The sequence below is a fragment of the Abramis brama genome (assembly GCF_963993115.1).
Source record: "Abramis brama genome assembly, chromosome: 15".
Classification (NCBI taxonomy): domain Eukaryota; kingdom Metazoa; phylum Chordata; class Actinopteri; order Cypriniformes; family Leuciscidae; genus Abramis; species Abramis brama.
The window spans coordinates 14,129,358-14,155,995 of record NC_139977.1 but is presented as its reverse complement, the minus strand read 5'-3'; the positions used below and the strand labels follow the sequence as shown (position 1 = coordinate 14,155,995).

The 26,638-nt window shown below is 38.2% G+C and overlaps 1 long non-coding RNA gene across 1 annotated transcript; it reads left to right on the top strand.

Annotated features, from left to right (window-relative positions):
* The first annotated feature begins 13,597 nt into the window (after window positions 1-13,597).
* LOC311097254 lies at window positions 13,598-15,711 on the top strand. The gene is made up of 3 exons (XR_014609219.1): window positions 13,598-13,744; window positions 15,214-15,288; window positions 15,373-15,711. It is a non-coding gene; the product is annotated as an uncharacterized lncRNA (long non-coding RNA).
* The last annotated feature ends 10,927 nt before the right edge of the window (window positions 15,712-26,638 follow it).

Below are 26,638 nucleotides of genomic sequence, written 5' to 3'. Positions count from 1 at the left end.
TATTTTTTTAATATATATTTTTATTTTCTCTTAAAACTGATCAATCTATTACTGTACCAAACTGGTTGAACATGAGTTGTCAAACATACTAATGTCCCCTGCCCACCAATTCAAAATCCAGCAGTTTCCTCAAAAGTGTGCAAACTGGTGTGTTCAGCCCTTGTTTTTTCTCTGCCTTGCTGCCCGTCTGAGGATTTATGTCGCAAAAGGCTCTGAAAACAGGGGGGAAAACACACTTATCAGGTAACATTTAAGACTGATATGACATGGTCATAATTAGGTATAAAGGTAAAAAGGTATATTTGATTCAAATCAACTGAACGCCTGTGACAGTGCGATATGTAGTTGTAGAGAAAAGCCACACGTGTATCAGTAAATTTGAAGTAACAGAGAGAAATGTTTTAAGAGTTGCAAACTTGTAGACTTTTTTTCTCTCCGTTCCACAAACACAACACAACAGTTGCACCTTCTCAAATTCTTCATTGCAGGTTCACAAATCCTATTCTACAAATCACAAATTAAGAAACTCGTATGCTCACATTTTTGATACAATTGCTGCAGTGAATATGGTGCAAAACGCATTTACACAGCCGCATCAAGAAATGTGAAGTCTTGGAGAAATTTTGCACATCCGCAAATTAGTATGTGAATTCATCCAATGAGAGATGCACACTTCAAGAATATTTCTTGTATATGTCTTGTATATGTTTCTAGCACAAACACAAGTACATAACTACAGCTGTTTGAATCTGCTGCAACGAATCTCAAACACTGTTTTTCGCTTTCAAGTGACAAGTTTTGCGCGCTCTCCATTTTGCACCGTGATATTTGGTTCAAAAGTGAGTTGTGCATCTGTAGAGGCAGTGGTTGGAGCCTACATTAAAATTCATGAGTTTCCCGAGCATGCGTGTCTAACTGCTCATTTTAGTTCACGCGATCGTTTCTCAGCAGGTTTAATGGATTATTTGAAAAAAGGTAAATAAAGTTTCAGCGCAAACTTAAAATACAATTGTGCATCATTTCATAAAGTTCATATACTTTTATGAAATGAAATGATGCATAATTGACCCTTCGCTAAGCCACGCCCGAAAACCGCCACAGGCCAATCGTGGCTTAGCAACCGTAACTAGGCGTGGGAGGTCTGGCAAGCTTTCGAGCGAGAGGGAAACATGCCACGTTGTGCGTATGGATTGTGCAAATCTGATACCCGGTATCCTAAAATTTTGGACGGGGTGGTGGATTTTGTTCCCTTCCCGAAACCTAAAATCCAAGGGGAGAAATGCCGGGCGTCATCTTCATTTGTAGATTGTTCCAAAGCAGCTTTACATTGATAATAGGAAATTAAAAGTAAAGTGTTTTGGCTTTATAGCAGCTCTAGAATAAAGTTATTGTCCAGCTCGTGGATCAAGCAGTGTGATTAAAGGCAAGACGGAGGCTCACTGACATAATTTAACGGTACTTAAAAATATATTTCAGCATTTTGTTAATCGACGGCCAAACTAGTAACGTTACCCCAATCCGATCGCGACTCTCACGGTGTTAGTTCTAGTAAAAGTAAAAGGTAGTTAGTAAAAGGAGGGAACATCAGGGGGCTTGCCGGAGATCTCCAAGGAAAAGTTTGGTATGCAAACTTAATCAGTTCATAACAGTAGTCACTATGTGACCCACGACGTGTGAGCAGTAACGTTAACCTGGCGCACTACAAATATAAGCGGGAGAATGTTATCATTGCAAAGTGGTCAGGCTAATGTCCACGATACATATGGATAAGCTGTTTGATTTATAAATATTAGAATATTTTCACATTTCACTTACCCTGCTGTGCATGCACAAAGCTGTTCCTCAATTTGTGTGTTTCCCATTTGAATGGTCAGCGTATGAGGCGGCTGATGCTTGCGCTGAGACCTAACGTTATAGACTTTAGCTTCAATTTTGATGAAATTATTCTCTAATCGTTTGCATATTATGTCGTGGATATAGCCCTCGAATGCATACTGCAGTCTTGTTCTCTCAAATTTTCACCTGTCCGCTAAAAATGACTAATTATCTCCTTAGGAATGTCTGAAACCAGTGCATACATACTGTAATAGACGTGCCAGGCGCAAAAGCTTGACAGGCGTAGCAACAGTAACTAAGGAGGGCGGGGCTTAGCGAAGGGTCAATTGTATTGACTTCTGGCCAAAAGAACAATAGCATACAGATTTTACTCTAAAGCGCAACTTATGCGAGTAATGCAACGTACTGCTGATATTTACACTATGCCATGACGCACAACGCTACTTCTGACGTCACGAGTTGCGCAAGTTGAACTTTGAATGCAAGTAGACTGCGTATGGCAGTTTGGCCGTAAGCTAGAATTTTACTTTTAAAGTGTTAAATATGGATATTTTTCTTACACAAACTCTTCGCTTCAGGAGGCCTATTTTAACCCCTCAGAGCCGCGTGGAGCACTTTTATGATGGATAGATGCACTTTTTTGAGCTTCAAACTTCAACAGTTTTTTTTTTTTTCTGTATAATTCAGATTGTATTTGTCTGAAATAATGACTTGAAGGTAAGTAAATCATGGGGTAATTTTCATTTATAAGTGAACTACCCTTTTAACAAAATAAGGGAAGAATATACCTTGTACAATTAAGCAAGGTGTGCTCCTCTCTCTGGACATCAGCAGCTGTGGCAGAGGGCTAGGGAATAAAAAATGTAAACATTACCAAATGTATTACCAATTACAAAACAAATACCAATTACAAATCTATTATTATTTTAATATTCCATACAGTCTGCCAGGCAGCCACATATAATTTGAGACAAACAAAATGGTTAACTTGATTTTAATACTACTAATAATTTGCTGCCTTCTCTGAAGACAAAGAGAGCAGTGACAGCCTTTCAACAGAACCCAGGCTCCGTAAAAAATATTTAATGACGATGCTGGTTGGTTTAAGTTGTGCACGCGCGGTTTATTTTATATAAAGACAGCTTAACTTTAACTTACGTTACATGACTGCTCTTTCACCCTGGTTGGCCAAGCACTATGGGGTTCCATTTGTGCCAAAAATGAGTCGACTGCTTTGTGCTTTCTACTATACATTTGTCCTTGTCAACAGTCATCGTCTAGTTGTTCGAAAAAATTGGTATATGTTGATGTGTGTGTTCTCTGTTTATGTCGATTTGTTCTGTCGTCCTTACTGTATTGATCCTCCTTTTTCAGAAAAAATAGTATGTTGATGTGTAGGCCCTATGTCCTTTGTTTATGTCGATTTGATCTGTTGTTCTGTCATCTTGTTCTGTCTTCCGTACTTGAACTGTAAGTTAGTCCTATAGCCTACTGTCGTCCTGTTCAGTCATATTAACTGTCGTCTTAACTGTCGTCCTGTTCTGTCGTCCTGTTCTGTCGTCTTAACTGTCGTCCTGTTCTGTCGTCTTAACTGTCGTCCTGTTCTGTCGTCTTAACTGTCATCCTGTTCAGTCATATTAATTGTCGTCCTGTTCTGTCGTCTTAACTGTCCTCCTGTTCTGTCGTCTTAACTGTCGTCCTGTTGTGTCGTCCTGTTCAGTCATCTTTGACTGTCCTCCTGTTCTGTCGTCTTAACTGTCATCCTGTTCAGTCATATTAACTGTCGTCCTGTTCTGTCGTCCTGTTCAGTCATCTTATCTGTCGTCCTGTTCTGTCGTCTTAACTGTCGTCTTGTTCTGTCGTCTTAACTGTCGTCTTGTTCTGTTGTCTTGTTCTGTCGTCTTAACTGTCGTCCTGTTCTGTCGTCTTAACTGTCGTCTTGTTCGAACTTCCCGGATTAATAACTCATGAGTTTTTTTTTTAATTGTATAGACAATTGTAAATGTATCATTTTGATGATTTTTATTATGAAAAATAAAATGTACAATTGTCTTTACAATAAAAAAATAAATAAATATATATATATATATATATATATATATATATATATATATATATATATTTTATTATTGTATAGACAATTGTAAATGTATCATTTTGATGATTTTTATTATGAAAAATATTCAATAACTTCACTGTAAATCACTGTATTGTTGCCAAATTCAGTTCACACATCAGTGCTGTCCTGATGGTTATACTGCAACACTTATTTTGGATAAATATATTTTTATGATTTTTATTAAACCCCGCGGGCCGGGAAGGGCCGATATTTCCCTCCACTATCCTCGGGCCGGGCCCTTGATCAAGCATTTGTGTTACAAAATGCAACACATTACGTGTCACGCGCAGCGTCTTCTCCGCTCGCACGCATACACCAGGGCCCGGGATAGACTTTACAAATATTTATTTTGTTTAAAAAAATATTCTATATTCTAAAAATATTCTTGTTGAATTATATTAGAGTAGCCTAGTAGGCCTACTCCTCCTGGGCCATCCAAAGTTCATTCTTGTTCATTTTCTGTGAACATCATTGTCATTCATGTTTCTTCATTTGGATCCATTTGCAATCCATTCCATTCTGAATAAACAACCAACGCATGTGTTTACATTTCGTCCTTAAGAATTAAATGAATGTGAAGCAATTTGTACAAATAGAGAGGCTATAGCCTCTATATATAGAGTTATTCGTATTTGTTATACATATATAACAAATGTTATACATATTTGTCATATAACAAATATGTGCTATAGCCGTTAAATAAGCGTATTTAGTTTCATATTTGTTAAAATATTATAATGTTATTTTTTCCCATCTATGTTGATTATGAAAAGTGAACAGCACAAGTAAGATAGGATGCGCAATATATCGGGAGATTAGTGGGTTAGACATGATTTGACCACTTCATTAAATTTTGTTTTGAAGAAAGCCTTTCTTTAAAGTGAATTTCGTTTTGTATAAATTTTATTTTAATTTTAATAAATTTTTCATCAACCAATTGCCTGTATTTATTAAATAAGAATCAAATATAGCAGACAATGTAATCATGACATGGAGGCGCCGGCGCGCCGCGGTCACTTGCATTGCACTTGAACTGGAGCGCATCTCATCATAAATAAACCGACACTCAGTGTATGCCTCACAGACATGATACATTTATCTAAAGAAAGCTCGAAATGTCTTTAAACGAAACAATTCAAAACGAACAGAAATAGGCTACTCTATGATTATGTAATCCATGATGTGCATTTCTCCATATGGGCGCGTTCACTAAGGAGATACTTATTTGCAGCTGTATCATACAAATAAATAGTTAAAAAATCATATATTGTGATTTCTGGATTTTTTTTTTTTGATTATGTTTCTCACAGTGGACATGCACCTACGATGACAATTTCAGACCCCTCCATGATTTCCAAGTGGGAGAACTTGCAAAATAGCAGGGTGTTCAAATACTTATTTTCCTCACTGTAGGTGCTAAATAGGAAAATGATCTACCACCAGCAGTTGATTTTGATATTCTAGGTATTATCAACTGGCCAGAATTTTGAGATTGCAATAGATGTAAAGGACTATAATGTGTTAAGAGCTTGCTCAAGTACTGGGGAGCAAAACCATTTAGTGCTTTGTAAGATTTAAAATTTGTCAAATTTATACAATGTTTAATAGGGAGGCAATGCATTGTTGACAGAACCGGGCTAATATGGTCATACTTCCTGGTTCTAGTAAGAACTCTAGCTGTTGCGTTTTGGACCAGCTGTAGTTTGTTTATTATGCTTGCAGGGCAGCCACCCATAAGAGCATTAGAATAATCTAGCCTTGAGGTCATGAACGCATGAACTAACTGTTCCGCATTTTTCATTGAAAGCATATTTCGTAATTTAGATATATTTTTAAGATGGAAGAATGTGGTTTTACAGATGCCAGGAACATTGCGTTCAAATGATAGATTGGAAACAAAGGAACAGAGGAATAATAAGATAGATGCAATATTGTTTGAAACAGTGCTAGAAAAGTCATGCAAGTATGTCAGGTGGTTCGGCACACAAGATGTGTGTCTGACATTGGCTGCTGCTGGATGTAACCGATCAGCAAGAGTTGCTGCGTTCAGGCGGGGAGGAGCTGAAAACGGAGATGTGAAGTCAGACACTTTCTGCTTCCCGTAGTGACTGCTCATGTAGTGTTTGCATACTTTACCAAAGCTGAAGTGTAACAAATGCAATATTTGTCAATACACAAGTTTCAGATATGTTTTCATAAAACGTTAATACTTTATGTACTGCTAAATACAGTGTCTGTTTGTACAATAATAAAATTCAACATAAGCCTGTGACGAACTGGAAGTTGTCACCAAAAATGGTTGTGATGTCCACAGGAGGGCGATGTTGTCATAGAGAGTTGCGAGTATAAAAGCAAAGAAACAAAATGAAAAAGGGGTAGCTAGAGAGGATGTACTACCGACACACTACCCTGAACACGGTAATTTCAGCTGATCTCGTTAGAGATGTGAAATATGGAATAACACTGGAGTTCTAATACAGTGATTGAGCCTGACTCATGTCAGTTCGCTACGGATCAACGCTGGCAGCGAACAGTGAGAGATCCTGAGTGTTTGAACTGTGGAACGAATCATTAAGTGTTTGAGCTGAGTCATTGCATCATTGAACACTGATAAAGATCCTGAGCGCTTGAACTGAGTCACTGAATCGTGGAACAGTGAGAGACCCTGAGTGTTTGAACTGTGGAACTAATCATTAAGTGTTTGAACTGAGTCATTGCATCATTGAACATTGATAAAGATCCTGAGCGTTTGAACTGAGTCACTGAATCGTCGAACAGTGAGAGATCCTGAGTATTGAACTGCTGAACGAATCATGAAGAGTTTTGAATTGAGTCACTGAATCATTGAACAGTGAGAAAGAACCTGAGTGTATGAACTGTTTAAACTGAATCATTGAATGTTTGGACTGTGTAGATTGAATCAATGCGTGTTGAACTCGTAGTGTTACTGTTTAAAAGTCAACGAGAACTTGGCTGAATGAATCAAGTGTAGGAGAGGTACCTCTAGAAACAGTGTTAAATTAATTGAACTGATGTCACAAAGAATTTGTTGAATATATATATATATATATATATATATATATATATAGAGAGAGAGAGAGAGAGAGAGAGAGAGAGTTCCTTACTTTCTTTTCTTTTGATTGTGAATTATTTTCTTATCAAATGGTTGTTTGAATTTGTTTTTGTGTGTATTAAAGCAGGAGAGTGAAATGAATACAAAAAAATCCATGCAATACAAATTGGTTTATTGTTATCTATTATATTATTGCCTTTTGTTCAAAGGGGTTCATCTGTTAAAAAGTAACAAGCTGAATCCTCTGTATGATTGACTTTAAGATTTACATAAAAAAATTACTTATAAGTAGACTTATAAGTTAGCACCCCAGCAAAACCCAGTCAACCCAGATGGGACTTATTGATCTATGAACGTGGACAAAAATCAGGTAGCAATGGACTCTTAAGTATTGAGAGTTGGCTTGATCTTATCCTGTTTTCTGCTTTCTAAAAATGTGATTTCAGTTTTGCATAGTGGTGTTATTCAAGAAACCACCACCTGGAAGGATTTTTTTTTTCTTTTTCTGCAGAAGACATGGCTTCCCCGCAGAGACTTGGCATTTCTTCTGAATCTCCTTCCCCGTTGCCAAATGCAACATCATACTCTTTAATATATATGGACTTGTGTTCTGATTCTGTATTTGCACCTACCTTGATACCAAGTTTTGTTGATCTGCCCAAACATGAAACTGGTTATATACAGGATTCTGATGTGGACAAACCAGTAACAATCCAACAGTTGATGGCTCAAGAAATCAGAAGTATTAAAAATGACCAACAACAACTCAAATCTGAGCTTATAAATACTATAACCACTCTACATCAAGATTTACATTTTTTGAATACAGAAGGTCAGAAAAATGTCCTTCATACCTTAAACCAGCAGTTTGATTATCATCTGACTAAAAAATATAATTCCTAGCATTGCCAGTGAGTTACGACGTAGAGTGTCCACGGTGGATGAATTAGTTCGTTTGGGACAGCAGTTGGAGAAAGATAAACAAAATCAACAGCAATATGAACAGTGTAAATGTTTCTCCAATAAAATGATTGTTAAAACAGAAAGTCAGAATCCCCAGACTCAAGGTAAAAAGGAGCAAGAGAGGGCCGCCCCAATGTTTTGTTGGAAATGTAAAGGAGCACATTCGCCAGCATCTTGTCATCAATACCCTTTAAATAAGAATAAGGATATTTTGCGAAGTAGTAATGCATCCATTGTTGCTAATACTTCTGGTCATCAGTCCCATCACACAGTAAATACGTTAAGACAAAAGATCAAACTGTTGGTAAAAATAAAAGAGACAGAGTTCCTTTACTAGCTACAGGTAACACTAGCCCACATCAATTGATGGTTTCACTGATGGTTCGCCATTGGAAAGGAAATGGATGCTCTTTCACACTTCTTTCCGAAAAACTCTGGGATAATGTGCAGTTGCCTGGAGAAGAGTTACAGGATTGGAAAGGAGGACCGTTATATTTGGCTGATGGTGAAGCTAAACAACCTCTGGGATGGACTGAGATGGACGTCCAGGTAAATAACCGCAATTGGGTAGTACCTGTTGTAATCATGTCTGAAGAGATGCTTGTTTTTCCAGTAGTATTGGGCCTTGACTTTCTATTCTGCAGTGGATTACAGATTGATGTAACAACTAACACCTACTGGTTCAAACCTGATGAGAAACAAAGATTTACTTTTAATGGTGGTTTCCAGAATTTGAATGACGTCCAGTTGCTTTATTTACAGCTATTCCGCCGACTCTAGCGATGCCAAGCTTTGAAGGTGAATTGGCAGATCTGATAGAAAAAGCAGTCCAACATGCTCAGTTGAAAAAAAAGGAAAAGCTGATACTGTTGGGACAACTGCAACAAAACTATGATGTGTGTAGCAATAAACTCGGTCACACCAAGCTATTAAACCATCAGATTTTTCTTACGGAGGATGAACCTGTGAAAAATAAATCTTATCGAGTTTCTCCCTCCAAAATGAAAATCATGAAATAACTTATAGAGGAAGTGTTATCTGCTGGAGTTATTGAACCCTCCTCATCAGCTTGGGCTTCACCCATGGTCCTTGTTCCAAAAAAGACAGGAGTACGCTTTTGTGTACTATCGGAAACTCAATGCGATTACCCAGAGCGATGCTTATCCATTTGCCCACTATGTTAAAGAAATTCTGGCCTCTTTAGCTGGTGCTACTATATTCACCTCACTTGATTTGAACAGTGGTTACTGGCAGGTTAAGATGGATCCGATTAGTCAAGACAAGACTGCCTTTGTATGTTCCTTTGGCCTATATCATTTTAAGACCATGCCGTTCGGCCTTAGAAATGCACCAGCCACATTTCAACGATTAATGGAGATGGCTTTGGGAGAACTCAGACGAACGGTTTGTTTGATGTATTTAGATGATATAATTGTGTTCTCCCCTAACAAAGACCAACATTTCCAAGATCTACAATTGGTGTTGGATAAGCTGAGAGAGGCAGGACTTACAGTAAACCTGAAGAAAAGTAAATTCTTCCAGAACAAATTAAAATTTCTTGGACATATTGTGTCTTCAGACGGTATACAAGTTGATTCCGAGAAGACTCAAGCCATTCGTGACTTCCCAATCCCTACTAATTTGAAGGCTCTCCAACACTTCCTTGGCATGGCGGGTTGGTACCACTAATTTGTGCCTAATTTTTCACCAATTGCTGAACCTCTGACAGCCCTGAAACGAAAAGGAGTACGATTCAAGTGGTCTGAAGAATGTGAGAATGCATTTGATACCCTTAAACGTTATCTGATGGAATCTCCTATCTTGGGACATCCTGATTTTAACTTAACTTTTGTGGTCTATACAGACGCTGGTGGCATTTAGGCTAGGAACAATCCTTTGTCAACAAAGAAGTCCAGGAACAGAAGAAATTCTTGCCTATGCAAGCCGGACTTTGAAAAAGGCTGAGCAAAATTATTCTACAACTGAACAGGAGTGCCTTGCCGTAGTCTGGGCCCTGGAGAAGTGGCGATACTACTTAGAAGGACATTACTTTACCGTTGTAACTGATCATTCCTCTCTTAAATGGGTATTTAAGACAAATAAACCCAGTACCAGACTCATGAGATGGGCTCTACAACTGCAAGAGTTCACCTTTGCGGTGGAGTATAGGAAGGTAAAAATATAATGTAGTGCCCGATGCCCTGTCCAGAATACCATCAGACTAGTCTAGCATGCCCACCTGTGCTACAGTGTTGAGGCCAAATAAACAAGAGACTCCTGCACTTGTGTTTCCCTTTACAGATGAGGAATTATGGAGATCTCAACAAGATGATAAAGAAGTGCAGGAAATATACCAAAGCATTTTGGAAGATGGGGAGAAAATGGTCCTCTACAAAACGAACTATTATTGAGGACAAAGTTTACCGGGTAGTCCAACTTCCCCATCGTTCTCTTTATCAGGTATGGATTCCCGGACCCTTGCGATCCAGACTGATGAGTTTCTTCCATGACGATCCTCTTTCGGGACATCTAGGAAGATATAAGACGTATAGGAGGTTACAAACTCTGCTATATTGGCCAAAAATGAGTCTGGATGTTAAAACTTTTGTGACAAACTGTCAATGTTACACACCAGAATGCAAAAAGCCAGCAGGTAAACTGCAGCAAACTCAAGCAACGAGACCATGGGAGATGCTGGGGGTGGACATCATGGGTCCCCTTCCTAAAAGTTCTCAGCTGAATTCTTATTTACTTGTTTTTGTAGACTATTATTCCAAATGGGTTGAGATTTTTCCCTTACGAAAAGCAACTGCTGGAATTGTATCTAAGCTGATGGTCAAAGAAATCATTACTCGTTGGCAGGGCCTGAAATTAACACCCGACCACACGCCAAATGCGGGTGAATTCTGCAATTGGCAGGTAACACTGTCAATCTACCTGCCACATTGGCAGGTAGCCAATGAGAATCGACCCTTCGCGGGGAGTTTGATTGACGGCGATCTGGCCAATCATAATCTGCCTTTTTTTGTCCGACAAAGCAGTCAGGAGAGTTCAACGTTGGATGATTTGAACTTGAAAAAACGGAGTGTACCGAGTAGGCCTACTGACATCTTTCCGCAGTTAAAACTACATTCCTTCTTATGTTCATTCATGTTTATTTGATGCTATAAATTAACTAGAAGGAAGAGATGATCGGTTCACGAGCAGCTTTAACTGAGGCACCACATCGATCTGTCAAGACACATTACAGAGCCACAAAACGGCATTGTCTAAATTTCTTTAAAAATGACCAAATTTTAACGTAGAGACTTTGTTTAATATCAAAAGTAACCTGGACTGTCTTGTCTGTCAGCGTGTTGTCAGTGTCCGCTCTGCTGCGCGATGTGTTTTTCATTGCATGAGATCATGGTTTGGCGTGAGCGCGGTGTAGCTTGTCGGACATAGCAACAGTAACTAAAGGGGCCGGGTCTTTGCGGGGAGTTTTTTGTTGTTGTTTTTTGCAACTGTTGTTCTTTGACATTTAAACGAAGTCAGCCATTTCGTTGGATTTTAGCTAAAAATGTGGCGTTTTTGTTCTCCCTTCATTATCTTTAATGAGCTGAGGCCGCCACGCCCCCAGCGCTATTCACATGGTAAATAGTTTAGGTGATCTATGCATCGCACACGCCCCCCCGATCAATGCCATACAAACACAAAGTTTCTTCATCAGATTCACTGATAGTTCATCGCATTTTGAGGATGGCACACTACTCTGGTAAAGACGTCCTTCAGATGATTCTGGACAGCGAGGAAGAATTCACATTTTCCTCAGAGGAAGATTGCAACTCGGATGACGAACGGCAGCATTTTGAAGAGCGAATTGATCCTGCTGAGGATACAAGTTCGGAGAAAGTTGTTTACTATTATATAATTCCTTTTCTGATAATATAGAACTCATATGAATTTTCAGACTATATTTTGCCTAGTTTTGGCTAGCTTTTGACATCTTACAGGAACGATTGCCTTACAATATCCCTAACATTCGTGTATATGCTCAAGTGTAAACTTTTTTAAATGTGATATTGCTCTTTAAACATTTTTGTATATTAAATATATTTCACTCAGTTTTGATTAGCTTATGACACTGATTATCATGCTAAAATACTGCTTATGCGTAATGTAGCTTGTCTGCAAGTATCTGCTTAGGTTATATAATGTGATTTAGTGCAAATATATTTCAGCCTCCGGTAAAATATGTGATACTGTCTAAATACATTATATTTGTATAGAAATGTTCGGTTTTGGTTAGCCTATGACACTGCTTATCATGCTTCAATACTGCCTTATGCACAGATGTTTGTGAATACACTGTAAAAACTAAAGGAGCCTCAAATATCCTGTTGGATACTCAAGGAACTTCAAAATGTAATTTAGGTGCCTCTAAGCGCTTTCTCCTATAGTAGGGTTACTGGAGGAGCATTGACAATCTTTGAGGTTCTTGCTGGAACTTATGGGATCCTTTAAGCACTTTGTATTTAGTTCAGAGGTTCTGGAGTCACCTTTTCATCACCACGAGACCTCAAAGTGCTTTGGGGGAAAATAGAGGAACCTGAATGCGATAAAAGGGTTATTGGAAGATCTTTTAACATTTAAGTGGTTCCTGGAAGATCTCTTATGTTAAAGCCAGCATCTGGAGGAACCCAATGGTTCAGTGAGGCCAGAATAAGATTATTATTATCCTATTATTATTATTATTATTATTATTATAGGCTACTTAAGTTTGATTCAGTATACATACCCAGGTGAAAAAGACGTACTATTAAATGTATTAAAAATGTACTTGAGTGTGTTTTTAGTAGACCTACAATACAAATATACTTTAATGCATTTTAATACATTTAACAGTAGCCTACGTCTTTTTCACGTGGGTTACATATATTTAGTATAGGCCTAGGCTATTTTATTAAGTAATTTAAACCTTAAAAAACAACACTAAATGATAATAATATTAATAATATGAAGAAGAAGAACCAGGAGGAGAAAAGTTGTATTCTGTCAGTCACGAAACTGCTGCTATTCCTCTGCTGTCGTCACTTCAGTGATGCTCGCGCTGCTCGCGCGCAACAACAATAGTGTCCACTGACGTCATCGGGTTTGAAAGTAACGGCTCCTCTCATCAAAGCTTCCGCCGTTTGTTCGGCTCTCCGTTACAAGGTTTGTAAACTCGCAAATAAATATAAATACAGAGTCTACTCACTATATATTCAAACACACACATATATATAAGTTAAATTTATTATACATTACTACGTTTTTACAGTGTTTTCCACTCGTTTATTGCACAGTATCTGGTATGAAGGTTATAGCCGCGATGCTAACTAACGTTAACTTACGTTGATCTAATGTAATGAACAAATGGAAATTATTGACTTATTGTCTTAGATTGATTTAGTCATTCAATTCAACATATTCTGTACAACTGTGTTGTCAAATTGCTGATATAGCTTATAATTTAGCTGATTCCTGCTGTCATTGGTGTTTGTTATGAATAACAAAAGCAGGTTAATATAACGTTAGTTTGGTCTGTTTTTGTTTAGCCTAACTTTACTTACTACATGTGCCCTCATTCTCTCAAATAGGTTACAATTTTAAAGCCATTTACTGGTCAATAAATATTATGTTGTGAATAATCAGCTTTTTTTCTTTTGTATCCCCAGAACAACCATTACATTTCTAAAATAATCTGAACATTTCTGAGGCAACATTGAATTACAGTAAGTTACCTGCACCACATGCAAGTACTTTATTACTATGAACTTTCTCTGTGTGAAATTGTATTGTTTGACTGTGTACTAGTGTTTTTTTAATCAGTTATTCTCTGAAAATCTTCCCTCATGCTCTCAAATCTCATGTTACTCAGAAAAATAATATTAGGTTTGGTTCACAAATAATGCTATGCATTTTTTTCTTATATCTTTATCATTTGCATTTGAATATAAGACATTTTAATTCTGAATTATAACTTCAAGTTTAGTCTTTTTCGACAAAAAAAAAAAAGAAAAAGGAAAAAACTATTATGGCTTCAGAAGACTTACAACACAACCCATAACACATGAGTGGTGAACTCATTGATTATTTTTAGGATCTTTTCTGGGACATTTTTGGAGCTTAACCATTTTTACATAAATTGTTGCATTGAATTGAACTAGACAAGTGTACATAAGAATGGTTTCATGAATGATTTACACAATTTTTTTCTGCTTGTGTTTCATCAGAGGCGGACAGAGTACACAGCTTCATTACTTGAGTAAAAGTACAGATACCCCTTGCTAAATTTTACTCAAGTACAAGTAAAAGTACTACAGTCAGATGTCTACTTAAGTAAAAGTACTAAAGTTCTTGTTTTTAAAAGTACTTGAGTATCAAGAGTACAAGAGTACATTTTCTAAATATTGCATTACTACTGCCACAGTGCTTACATTGGTAAACACAGCAAACACTTGAAGCGAAAACTATCATTAACTTGTTCAGAAAATTGAAATAGTCTGGCGAGGTGGGGCCACGGGTTCGGGATGCGATATTTTTTTCCCAGGATGGTAGGGGAAGACTCATGAATATTCATTAGGGAAGTCATCCCTGATTGGTCTGATGACCTACCCCTAACCCCACCCCTAAACCTACCCGTCACTGGGGGTCTTATGACCTCCCTAACCCTGCCCCTAAACCTACCCGTCACTGGGGTTAAGACCAATCAGGGATGACTTCCCTAATGAATATTCATGAGTCTTCCCCTACCATCCTGGGAAAAAAAATACTCCCGTGATGGAACTGCTGCGTCTTCATCCATGGTTTCGTCTCTTATCTAAATCTGACCGTGGAGTTGATGGAGTTGACTTTGGCAGAAAGCTGAAGGTGATTGCTGATAGGCTGTCCCAATCAGTGGCGCCTGCACAATCCAATCACATTTGAGAGGGAAACAACGAATTGAAGGTTTCCGAGATGTTTCTTTTTTCCTTTTTTTTTTCTTTTTTTTTTTTAGAAGAAGTAACGGGTACTCACAGTTATGGATAGAAATGTAGTGGAGTAAAGAGTACAATATTTGCCTCTCAAATGTACTTGAGTAAAGTCATGAGTACTCCCCAAAAATGATACTCGAGTAAAGTACAGATCCCTCAAAATTGTACTTAAGTACTGTACTCAAGTAAATGTACTCCGTTACTGTCCGGCTCTGTGTTTCATGCAGTGAAATTGAATGGTGACAGGGGTTGCATTATGCCTGAGATCTGCTTTTGGGTTCCACAGACAGAAAGTCAAACAGGTTTGGAACGTCCCAAGGCTGAGGAGATTATTTCTCAACTATCACTTTAATAACCTTACTAACAGTAATTTTTTTACTTTGCAGGGATCTCGGTAAGCTGAAATACAAGTTTGAACAAGAATAAAAATCCTCCTGTAGACCTGAAAATCACTGAAATGCCTGGACCATCCACCAGAACAGAGGAAATACACACGGAAATCGAAGCTGCGGCACCTCTTCACTTTTCTAACTCTTTAAGTACCTCACACAAACTTGGTCCCAAAGTGACATTTTTGACCACAAACGAAATTGCTGACCATGTAAATTCTTATTGAAATGACTGGAATTCACCAGTGAACATTCACAGAACAACAGATAATTTTACTGCACCTTAACTCTGTTATAATGGAAAATGTTTTCTGCTTGTTGTGACATAAGGAATACTGTTTCCGGGTCGAAGCCTCTACTTCTACTTCTACTTCCTCTATCTTGTTTCATGAGAATACTCAACAACCATTTATGAACACTCTTGATTCAAGTCACACATTTAAGCTTTTCAAAAGCCACAGTGTACATTACAGTCTCCAGTCTCACGGCATCCCAGACTTCAACATTTTATGATTCAAAATAGCTGAATAACTAACCATCTAAGATTTCGGTATAGAGATAAAGGTTAGGATCATAATTTTCAGGAATATTACAGCACAATGAGTGCATATTAGCACTGTTTGTTTGTTTTTGGCATCTGATAGAGCTTTTGGACTTGGAAACAGTGATGTCAGACTTACCATCGGACTGAAACACAAATGTTTTAAAGTTAAGTAAAGATGGAAATTTTTAATTAATCAAAATGTAATTTTTTTACATTGATTTATTTCGTGGAACATATGCGTTTCCATGCATTTTGTTGAGATGTCTTTTCTTGTATAGCCTATTGTATATACATGGTTGATTATTCATGTTGCTTATGTATTATACTATTTTTTGTGTATTCATTGATATTAATCTATAGCTAGCTTTTTTTCCCATGTGCATGGAAGTGTATGTATAAAAATGATTATCAAATATGTAATAAACAATTCTTATTTTGTATTTGGTTCAATTTGTTTATTATAATAGAAGTCAAAGGTAACCATAGTAACAACATGAAATTAAATATAAAAAAGAAAAAAAAGAAATTTGGTTCCTGGAGGCACCCAAAGTGGTTCCACACAGTGCCTAATATAAGAGTTCCTCAGGAAACCTGTGTGGTTCTTCAGAGAACTGCCCCTTTTTAAAGGGTGCCTAGAGGATCTACAGACGGTTCCGCCGGTGTGGCAAAGTGAAGAACCCCAAAAGGTTCCTCCAGGCACCTTTTATTTTTACAGTGTACAGGTGTAAATTTTTGAAATGTAGCGATGTGTCGTTCACGAACAATCCGTTCATTGCGTGTCACTAAATGCGTGCGTCACTAAATGCGTGCGGTCTATATGGCCCATCAACAGATACTCGCGGTGACGCGGTCTACGGCCCATCAATAGATATTTCTCCATCCTATGGCCCATCAACAGATATATACATTGTGCGTCCATAACCATCAATTGCTCATCAGTTTACTTTGAATAATGTATGCTAACAGTTTTATTTTGTTGTTGTTTTTTTAGGAATGTGTCTGCATCAAGCTCTCCTTCTCCAGCACCTCGCAGAGGGGCACGCAGGTGTCGTTCAGTTCTCAGTGTGATCGAGAATCATAGTAAGTGCATAGATGTAATATTTTACAGATGAAATGTAGCCTAATTGTGTTTACATCGTCATAATATAAAAGCCTACCTATTGTGTGAAATGACAAAAAACTTTGTCTTTTTTATCCATGGCCATTAGTGATTGATAATGATAATACAATTTCTTTAATTGTGTTATCAGCATGCTCACGTGTTTTTTTTTTTTTTACAGATGAATTTGTCCAAGCACCTGTCCCGAAGAGAGCCAAGGCTAACCAGCAGGCAAGCAACAGGCAGTCAACTCTGTCATGGAAAACAGAGACTGATGTTGACATGGTTCCACAGACTGTGATTCCTTCCTGCACGGGAAACTGGACCACAACTGAGCTCTGTTGACTCACATTCACCCATGAGTCTATTCAAACATTTTTTTTCAGAAAGTGCTGTGTCAACTCTGTGCCACAACACCAATGCTCAGGCTGCCAAGGCAACTGCAAAGGGCTGCAAAAATAAATGGACAGATATCAGCATCAGTGAGATGTACCGCTACATTGGGTTGCTATTTTACATGGCCATGGTGAAGGTCAGCTCTATCAGGGACTACTGGCGGCAAAGCAGTGTTTTCTCTGTACCCTTTCCAGCTACAGTTATGTCCCGGGACAGATACCGCACCATTTCCTGGAATGTGCACATGAGTCACCCAGATGCAGATATGGATAATGACAGAAAGAGGGGCACAAATGAACATGACCGTCTTTACAGGGTCAAACCTCTCATGGACACTATTCGTCATGCTTGTAAAGCCATCTATCATCCTAAAAAAAACGTAGCTGTGGATGAAAGAATGGTGGCATGCAAAGCACACACGGGTATGACGCAGTACATGAAAGCCAAGCCAACCAGATGGGGTTTCAAGTTGTTTGTTCTTGCAGACTCATCGAATAAATACACTGTGGACTTTTCTGTGTACACAGGAAAGAACAACTTTCCCACAGGCCATGGACTGTCCTATGATGCTGTAACATCTCTTTTAGACCTCACATTTTTGGGTTCTGGGTACCATGTGTACATGGAGTCCAAAGTCCAAAGCTCCTAAAAGACTTGTTTGCAATGAAGTTTGGTGCATGTGGGACTTCCCTCGGAATGTAGCTAATTCACTCTCTAAAAAATCTGCCAGGGGATCCATCAGGTGGATTCGGGATGGACCTCTTGTATTTGTGAAGTGGATGGACACACAAGAGTCTGTTCTACCATCCATCCTGCTTATACAGGAGACACTGCGCAGAGGAGGGTGAAAACACAAGATACATGGAGGACAAAGACATTTCCATGTCCTGCACTGACCTGTCTGATCAGCTGTTACAGTACTACACAACACAGCACAAAACCATGAAGTGGTACAGAAAGATTTTTCTACACTTCTTGGACATTGCTTCCACCAACTCTTTCATTGTGCACAAAGAGCTACATGGTAACTTGTCCCATAAAGAGTTTATGGAGCAACTTATAACAGAGCTCTGTGGTGTGTCACAGAAAACGGCACCAAAACGAACCAATAGTGACCATGTACTGGTTCCAGGAGCTGAGCTGACATCAGATGACAGGGATGTTGCCACAGTTGGTCGCCGCAATTGTCTGCATTGCACAGCAGTGCGTGGTAAAAGACAATTAACACCATGGAAATCTATAAGTCTTTCCATTGTTAGGAAAGATTTCTATTTTGATTCGATTTCTTTTTATCTTTTTATTCATCAGTGAATCATTCTTAGTTCATCATTCTTTGTTCAGGCTGCCTCACAACACCTTGATGTCAACACCTTGGGTCATAGGATGGAGGACAGAGGAATGAGGAGACGAGGAGGGATATTGGGAAGCACCCCCTGAGTGTTTGAACTGTGGAACGAATCATTAAGTGTTTGAACTGAGTCACTGCATCATTGAACATTGATAAAGATCCTGAGCGTTTGAACTGAGTCACTGAATCGTCGAACAGTGAGAGATCCTGAGTATTGAACTGTTGAACGAATCATGAAGAGTTTTGAATTGAGTCACTAAATCATTGAACAGTGAGAAAGAACCTGAGTGTATGAACTGTTTAAACTGAATCAATGAATGTTTGGACTGTGTAGATTGAATCAATGCATGCTGAACTCGTAGGCTGCGTTCGAAACCGCATACATCCCTGCTATATAGTATGGGAAAAAGAGTAGGCGAGCAAAAAAGTATGTACGAATCCTCTGTATTCATAAAATAGTAGGCGAGAATTACCTGGGTGATGTACTAATTATCGCGAGATTCGGACTTAAGTGTGTTCGAATATGCCTACTTTCCTACTATATAGTAGGCGAAAACAGTACGTGAAAGAAAAAGTATGTTCGAAACATCAGTATTCATAAAAGAGTAGGCGAGAAGTTCCCGGATGGCTTACTGCTTCCAGACAGATTTTCGAGTGCTCAAACGATGGATACTTTTCTATTCCAGGAGGCCACGTGAGAAGATACGTCATTATCAAACATCGCAGAGATCAGCGACACGGGTGCTTTCAAATGTGAGTAAACACGGTTCCTTGTGTTAAAATTGCATATGTTGAACTACTGTAGAGTAAACTGTTGAATTGTTGAAGGTGTAAAGACGTTAGACAGTATAGTATAGTTGTGATTTTGCTGTAAAAACACGTTTTATTATGTATAGCTAACAGGAGAGCTCCAGTAAGGACACGTAAGTTTCGTCTCTAAAGTGGATTTACATAATCCATATACAGTGAGGAAAATAAGTATTTGAACACCCTGCTATTTTGCAAGTTCTCCCACTTAGAAATCATGGAGGGGTCTGAAATTGTCATCGTAGGTGCATGTCCACTGTGAGAGACATAATCTAAAAAAAAAAAAATCCAGAAATCACAATGTATGATTTTTTAACTATTTATTTGTATGATACAGCTGCAAATAAGTATTTGAACACCTGAGAAAATCAATGTTAATATTTGGTACAGTAGCCTTTGTTTGCAATTACAGAGGTCAAACGTTTCCTGTAGTTTTTCACCAGGTTTGCACACACTGCAGGAGGGATTTTGGCCCACTCCTCCACACAGATCTTCTCTAGATCAGTCAGGTTTCTGGGCTGTCGCTGAGAAACACGGAGTTTGAGCTCCCTCCAAAGATTCTCTATTGGGTTTAGGTCTGGAGACTGGCTAGGCCACGCCAGAAACTTGATATGCTTCTTACAGAGCCACTCCTTGGTTATCCTGGCTGTGTGCTTCGGGTCATTGTCATGTTGGAAGATCCAGCCTCGACCCATCTTCAATGCTCTAACTGAGGGAAGGAGGTTGTTCCCCAAAATCTCGCAATACATGGCCCCGGTCATCCTTTCCTTAATACAGTGCAGTCGCCCTGTCCCATGTGCAGAAAAACACCCCCAAAGCATGATGCTACCACCCCCATGCTTCACAGTAGGGATGGTGTTCTTGGGATGGTACTCATCATTCTTCTTCCTCCAAACACGTTTAGTGGAATTATGACCAAAAAGTTCTATTTTGGTCTCATCTGACCACATGACTTTCTCCCATGACTCCTCTGGATCATCCAAATGGTCATTGGCAAACTTAAGACGGGCCTTGACATGTGCTGGTTTAAGCAGGGGAACCTTCCGTGCCATGCATGATTTCAAACCATGACGTCTAAGTGTATTACCAACAGTAACCTTGGAAACGGTGGTCCCAGCTCTTTTCAGGTCATTGACCAGCTCCTCCCGTGTAGTTCTGGGCTGATTTCTCACCTTTTTTAGGATCATTGAGACCCCACGAGGTGAGATCTTGCATGGAGCCCCAGTCTGAGGGAGATTGACAGTCATGTTTAGCTTCTTCCATTTTCTAATGATTGTTCCAACAGTGGACCTTTTTTCACCAAGCTGCTTGGCAATTTCCCCGTAGCCCTTTCCAGCCTTGTGGAGGTGTACAATTTTGTCTCTAGTGTCTTTGGACAGCTCTTTGGTCTTGGCCATGTTAGTAGTTGGATTCTTACTGATTGTATGGGGTGGACAGGTGTCTTTATGCAGCTAACGACCTCAAACAGGTGCATCTAATTTAGGATAATAAATGGAGTGGAGGTGAACATTTTAAAGGCAGACTAACAGGTCTTTGAGGGTCAGAATTCTAGCTGATAGACAGGTGTTCAAATACTTATTTGCAGCTGTATTATACAAATAAATAGTTAAAAAATCATATATTGTGATTTCTGGATTATTATTTTTTTTGATTATGTCTCTCACAGTGGATATGCACCTACGATGACAATTTCAGACCCCTCCATGATTTCCAAGTGGGAGAACTTGCAAAATAGCAGGGTGTTCAAATACTTATTTTCCTCACTGTACATCTTAAAGACGCTTATTTTAAATGTCTATTTACATCTGACTGGAAAATCTTCAATAAGTATTGCAGAAGAGCACATCACAACATGAAATAGACATCTGAGTGATGAATGTGTGCTATTATGTAGAACAAATCTATAAAGTAACTAAACATAAGTTATCTATTTTATTTGTCCATTAGTAGTTGATAAATTGAGGAACATTTATGTTGGATAAAAAGTTAAAACAACCTCAACATGTAAATGTAGTGTTGAGCTCATAAATCACAGAGGTAATGTGAATCTGGTCTGGATGTTACAGGGACAGATGAACAGATGTGTGTTTATCCATTGGAGAGTGGCTCATGAAGCTGAATGTTGCCATCAAAGGCTTTGAGTGTCACAGATGGAACAGGAGTCAGACAAGTGGTAAGTGAAATGTAGCTTTATTAACAGAAACACAGAACCAGATGGAGATAAGGTGCAAGCAGATGATAATCAGACAGGAACTTAACTGAAGAATAATCAAAGTCTCTGTTTCAGATGGCGGCTGGAAGAGGGCTGAAGACTGAAGAAGGCAGACGGAGCTTCGGATGTAGACGGAAGGTGGATGAATCTCACGTGAGTAGCGGGTAAGTAGCATAAGAGAGTCTGTGTGTCTTGTAGAGACGAGACCAGACAATGAGTGTGAGAAGAGGAGCTGAATATAAAGGGTGGTGGAATGATGAGATGCAGGTGATGATGATTAGTACTCTGGAGATGATGAGCGAGTGGGAGGAGTGAGTGAACGAGTGGGAGGAGTGAGTGAATCTGGTGGAACCGTGACAGTAAACCCCCCCCCCCCCCCCCCCCCCCAACCCCCCTATATAGTAGGTATATCTTCATTATCTAGAGATATAATTAAACAAAAAGTAGTCAAAACACATCTAACAGAACATAGCCTAAGTTGTTTATTTTTTTACAACATTTTGATCTTAATTTGTTTAACTCAACTAATTTAATGTAAAGAGCTGGATACTAATTACTAATTAAATAATGTCAAATATTAAATGTAGGCTATTGATTAGAGTTGCCATAGACTAAAGATTTTTCTAGACTAGTAGTCATTCATTTAAAGGTGTCATATAATGGTACATGCACTTTTACAAGTTGATTGTACTGAAATGTGTGTTGGCAGTGCCTGTACACAACCATCATAAAATGATAAAAATCCATCCAGTGTTTTTTTTTATTTTTTTATCTTCTTATATGTTTTCCCCTGTCTCAAATCAAGCCGTTCGACCGTGTGACGTCACACGGTCGGACGCCCCTCCCACGATTGTTAATTGACAGCAGCGTTTCAACACAGACCCGCCCTCGCTCGTGAGTGAGCTGTCATCATAGTCCGCCATTGTTGATATGGCGTCTAAGCGATTGTGGTGTTCTGTTCTTGGGTGCAATAACGAACACAGCAGTCATTTTGGTGTTCCTAAATCCAGGAGTGTGAAGCAACGAATTACAAATACCCACGTTACTGTAATTAAGTGTGGCCATGTAAATGTGTACACTATATAAAACTCAAACACAACCAAACATCTAAAAAAGGGGTTCTTTATTTTCGACTGTGTATGAGAAAGACGCAGCGTTAATGTCTGGAGTTTCCGCTTGTGGTCAGGAATATAAACAAAAATTTATACAACGAGTTACAATAGGAGAATAACAAACATAAAAACTTTCAAACAGAGCTCGCCACGTACAGTGTGAATTACAATGTTCCACAAATGTACAAAGAAACAACCCAAAATAAAGGATAATAGTTACACTTCCATATTTTTCCCAAAGTGAGTACTCTTTCACAATACTCAATTTGTGTTAATTTTTCCCTTTTTAGCTTTTTGCAAATGATTGTATATTCCCAAAAATAAAACAGAATACACAAAACAGTTTATGTGAGCACTTATACCCCAAATAAACAACGCTAGTGGCTTTTTATGTTTTCTGAATAAAGAACAAAACATAAACATGATTAAAGACACATTCTCACACAGTAAGCCACTGACACACTTGTAAGACAGGAATAAACATACTTAACACTCTACAATTAACATCACTGTACTCATGTATAGGGCTATAAGTAGGAAACTATATATTATATAACTTATATATTTTTTTTATAGGGCTATTTCCATAGTAGGAAAAAATATATACTATGGTGGGGACCGAGATCTGTTTGGTTACAAACATTCTTCCAAATATCTTCCTTTGTGTTCAGCAGAACAAAGAAACTCATACAGGTTTGGAACAACTTGAGGGTGAGTAAACGATGATAGAATTTTCATTTTTGGGTGAACTATCCCTTTAATGCACAATTTTCCTTACAAATTATATTATCAGCATTAGAATGTGAGTAAATGTAGCTGTGTAAAATGTAAGGAATGATGCCACCCTTCTAGAACAATGTGCATTTATATTTAAATTATAACATATTTAATAGCATGGAATTACAGTGTAATTAGTGTTAGCTCACTATCTTAGCCTTTTACAGTGCATTAGGTGAGGTAAACTGATAATATTAGTGATTCTCATTTATCAAAACACTAAAAGTGGTACCGTTTTGGAGAGAAATTGGGTATTTTTTAATCTCTCTGTTTAACCCATCTCATGGTGTGTGTGATGCTGAACTATCTTAAGTTTCTAAAGGTTTTTGAATTCTTTGCACAGTTATGAATATTGATATTTTATGTGCAACAATAGCATGCTCGCCTAATTTTAAATGCTTTTTTTTTCATATAATATGATTTAAATGGTGATAAGTGTACTGATTTGATGCATTTTAATTACAGTATTTGCAATTTTTTTTTTTAAATTTATAAATTGTAGTGCACAGTGTTTATTATAAGGGGGTAGAATCCGCAGCTCAGTACTCACTACTCACTACTCATGAGTACTTTTAAATTAGCTACTTTTTTACTCTTACTCAAGTAGTTTTTTGGACAAGTACTTTTTACTCTACTCACACTACATTTTTTGGAATGTAATGGTACTTTTACTTGAGTATGTTTTTTCAGTACTCTTTCCACCACTGCCTAAATCCGAACCGCTGAAGACGCAGTGGCTGAGTTTTGTTTTCGAAGGGAATATTCCCCACGATCAACAGCAATGCTTTCATGTTTGCACAAATCATTTCACACCAGACTGCTTTATAAATGAGGGTCAGTATAAAGCTGGTTTTGCTAAGAAGCTGCTCCTGAAAAAAGGATCGGTACCAACTATTCGTGTTCCTGCTGCACCTCCAGAAGAAGTGAGTGTAACGTTTTATTAACCTTTATATTAATCTTTATATTAATCTTTGCAAATCGCTTGCACGCTTCACGATGAATGCGGCTAAGGTTTACACTAAGGGTACATTACGGCATGTTTTCTATGTACGACGTTCTCACTATAATTCATAATCCCACGTTTATAATGAACAACGCGTTATAGTTATTGTGTTATTACAAACTGTGTACGCAGGTGTTAAAGTTAACGTGGGAATAGTACACTAAGCTTACTCTTGTAGATGGTTTATAACGGTGTCTGTTACTGATTAAGAAGTAATGTAAAAAAAACAAAACAGTTATAACTGCATGAAAATCAATGGTAATACAAAATTATTAGGTGTCCTTCAACTACTGTTAGAAACATTCCTGCCGTGACCTCATGTCAGTGCTTCAGCTCTGACAGTTGTACCTAACACTGCATAGATAACGTTACGCATCACTGACAAGCCTACATTTACCTACATTTTTTTTCATGACCATTAGCTGTAACATCCATCTGCCAATGAACTAACGTATACATCAGTAAACACATAGCATTCGTATCTCACTACTCTACCCTGCCGGTATACACAAAGATAGATCAAAGTGACATTATGTTAACCAACCATTCAGAAACGTCCTGTTCGAGCCTTAATTGTCGAACTTCTTCGGGGCTGTCATCTTGTTCCGGGTCCAACTCCGGTTCAAATTGATACAGTTGCACAGTGTCCTCAGAGACTACCGCTGCCGTTCTTCAAAATATACCCTCAACTGTTGTCAAGGCAACACTCCACATGTGGTGTTGTGTCAAAACGCCCCACAGAACAGAGGGGCGGGGTGAGCAAAGCTCATTAGCATTTAAAGACATGTACTTAAACGGCGTGCTGAAAACAGAGCTGTTTTTGACCAGGTAAAATGAGTGTTTTCTTACAATACTAATGAGAATTTTTAATTAAAGTATATTACAAACTTTTAATTTAGACCCTAAAGAATCATATTAGCTTGTACAAAAATGGCATTATATGACCCCTTTAACCAATTAGGACTAATCACACGTTTATATTCAATCCTGGGTGCATAGGCTATAGCCTATATTACGCACTCAAGCGCATGTATAAAACTTGCCGCAAAGCACCGGCAAAAAATAAAGTTCGACTCGGCGCAGTAAAAAGTCACGCCTGATCATCTTCCCACTATTGACAGAAGTGAGAGGAAGAGGATCAGGCGTGACTTTTTACTGCACCGAGTCGAAGTACTCCCAAAAGTGCTAATCCGCCATACATTATAGTTATCCTTTTTAACCCGCTTAGAAAAGCGCCACGTTTTATTTTGTGTCACCATACATTAAGAGCCACCTTTATTTTCTTTATAATAAAGGGTTTCTATGGGAGGAAAACGCTTAACGTGTAATTAAATGTGTTCATATTCTGGGTTCATCTGCTTTTCTGTAGGATAGTATGGTTTATTAATAAGGTGTGTACAGCATTTGATATTTATCACTGAAGTAGCCACATTAAGCTTTTTCTTTATTATAAGGGTTTTCTGTGGGAGGAAAACGCTTAGCCTAATGTGCAATTAAACGCAATGTTCGTATTCTGGGCTCATCTGCTAATCTGTAGCCTACACATGCTTTATTAATAAGGTGTGTACAGAATTTGATCTTTTAAAATGAATGTCCATTGGGGGATGCTATTGCTTCAGCTTTTTGAACGTAGAAGTATGATAGACATGATTGGCTATCAATTTTATGTGGATAAAGGCATATTTTGTACATGACTACACATGTCCTTGTTTTAATGACATAGCATCTCATTATTTCAAGAAAAAGATGTTGTTTTAACGACATAAGATCTCGTTATTACGAGAAAAGATGTCGTTAAAACGACATAAGATCTCGTTATTACGACATAATTGAGTGGAAAAAATAATATGTATGTGGCAGAAATGCGTCACCGTAGGGTCTACATTTTTTTATCAGTTTTATTTTGATAAACATGACACAATATAACATCGCGACTACATGAAAAGAGGTTTTACTGTTATAAAA